This window comes from Triturus cristatus, chromosome 4_1, assembly GCF_964204655.1.
Source record: "Triturus cristatus chromosome 4_1, aTriCri1.1, whole genome shotgun sequence".
Taxonomy (NCBI): domain Eukaryota; kingdom Metazoa; phylum Chordata; class Amphibia; order Caudata; family Salamandridae; genus Triturus; species Triturus cristatus.
Genome location: NC_140585.1, coordinates 135,655,704 through 135,658,203, shown reverse-complemented (window position 1 = coordinate 135,658,203; position 2,500 = coordinate 135,655,704). Strand labels below are relative to the sequence as shown.

Genomic DNA, 2,500 nt, shown 5'->3' with positions numbered 1-2,500 from the left:
GCATATGCAGGAAGGAGCAATTTGTCCTACTTTCAAAACAGTTTCACTCCACGTCTGGAAACTTCCAGAGCTATGTAGAGAATACAAATGAGCTTTAAACGCATGAGGAAAGAGGTTTGTATGCAAAAAGGAAAACAAAAGCATATCGTACTCATAAAATACTCAATATATAGATTCCAAAAAAGTGCTTCCATCGAAAAGAGCTGAAAGAACACTATGGGATGTAAACCTGAATACCTTTCAATAATATGTTCTCCATCCATGCATACCACCTACATGATAAAAATCATCTCAGGTGAAGGGATGACCGCGTGGCCTAATGGATAAGGCGTCTGACTTCGGATCAGAAGATTGAGGGTTCGAGTCCCTTCGTGGTCATTTTTGGCCAATGGTCACACAATCTGCTTTACATTCAGAGTGGAAAAAGTCTTTTCCAATACTCTTGTAGTCCTCACTTTCTAATTACTAATCATTAATAAAGTGGAGTACATACTGTACACTCATTCAGGTTGCATCTTCAGTCTAACTACTTGTGCATTTTAGTGGCATTAAAAAGTGCTTCTACCCGACGCAATGAATATGTAATAGGTTTGCAGAATTTTGACGTGACAGAATGGGTTTTTAGCTTAAGTGTGTGTAGAAGAACTGCAAGGTGTGTGCCTATGTGTGCATAGAGTGCTACATGTGTAAAGTCTGTATGATTTGGGCAGTTAAAGTGCTGATTTTGCCTCCGAGTAAGAAAAGTACTACAAAAAATGTATAAAGGATCGGCACATTGGCTGCCTTTGCTGATGCCCCCGTTGCCTAATTTGTAGTGCAATGGTTAAGTTGCAGAGTGTGGTTGAACTTGGTTAGGAGACTTGGTGCCTCTTTCCGTGTCCTGCTGATGATAAGGATGGCTTGATACCATTTTCTAAGCCCAGTATATTGAGAAAAGAAGTAAGTCAAGAAGAAGTGTGGAGTCGAAAGTGGTTCTCCAATTTCTCTCCACTTGCTAAAATTGCAAAGTCTCCATTATAGCATAGAAGAGAGCGTTAAAGTCGGGGATGGAAGAGGATGAAAATGGGAAGTTTACTTATAAAGAGAAGTGAGAAATGCCCTGTGTGCACACACCGGTGTCTGACCATAGAATACATTTAAATAATGTCTCTAGAAAAGAGCTATGCATGTGTACCTCAGTGGCCTAATGGATAAGGCCCTGGCCTCCTAAGCCAGGGATTGTGGGTTTGAGTCCCATCTGAGGTGATAACAAAAATCCTCCCTCTATCTTTTCCTGAAAATTAGGTAGATTTATTACATGCTTTCTCTCAGAAGTTTATGAGGGATTAGTTACTTTGAAACGGTCCCATTTTACTTGTGTAGACTTCACAGTCATGTTAGTGTTCTGAAACTGCAAAGTATATTTTTAAATGCCTATTTTTGTGAGATGCATTTTCGACCGGCCAGAACATATTCCTTTGGAAAAAATGATTTGAATTGGATTGGTGTGAATCTTGTTTCTAGAGGTGGTGACAGGCTTTCAGCTACTTGAATAGGTCAAGCCAGGATTCATAAAACTTATACAACCTATGTGAGTGTGAAAAATTAGCATATGCAGGAAGGAGTAATTTGTCCTACTTTCAAAACAGTTTCACTCCACGTCTGGAAACTTCCAGAGCTATGTAGAGAATACAAATGAGCTTTAAACTCATGAGGAAAGAGGTTTGTATGCAAAAAGGAAAACAAAAGCATATCGTACTCATAAAATACTCAATATATAGATTCCAAAAAAGTGCTTCCAGCGAAAAGAGCTGAAAGAACACTATGGGATGTAAACCTGAATACCTTTCAATAATATGTTCTCCATCCATGCATACCACCTACATGATAAAAATCCTCTCAGGTGGACGGATGACCGCGTGGCCTAATGGATAAGGCGTCTGACTTCGGATCAGAAGATTGAGGGTTCGAGTCCTTTTGTGGTCGTTTTTGGCCAATGGTCACACAATCTGCTTTACATTCAGAGTGGAAAAAGTCTTTTCCAATACTCTTGTAGTCCTCACTTTCTCAGTACTAATCATTAATAAAGTGGAGTACATACTGTAAACTCATTCAGGTTGCATCTTCAGTCAAACTACTTGTGCATTTTAGTGGCATTAAAAAGAGCTTCTATGCCGACGCACTGAATATGTAATAGGTTTGCAGAATTTTGACGTGACAGAATGGGTTTTTAGCTTAAGTGTGTGTAGAAGAACTGCAAGGTGTGTGCCTATGTGTGCATAGAGTGCTACATGTGTAAAATCTGTATGATTTGGGCAGTTAAAGTGCTGATTTTGCCTCCGAGTAAGAAAAGTACTACACAAAATGTATAAAGGATCGGCACATTGGCTGCCTTTGCTGATGCCCCCGTTGCCTAATTTGTAGTGCAATGGTTAAGTTGCAGAGTGTGGTTGAACTTGGTTAGGAGACTTGGTGCCTCTTTCCGTGTCCTACTGATGATAAGGATGGCTTGATACCATTT

The 2,500-nt window shown here is 39.8% G+C and overlaps 1 non-coding gene across 1 annotated transcript; it reads left to right on the top strand.

The window, feature by feature from the left end:
• The first annotated feature begins 305 nt into the window (after positions 1-305).
• Positions 306-378, top strand: TRNAR-UCG (transfer RNA arginine (anticodon UCG)). The gene has a single exon. It is a non-coding gene; the product is annotated as a tRNA-Arg (tRNA).
• The last annotated feature ends 2,122 nt before the right edge of the window (positions 379-2,500 follow it).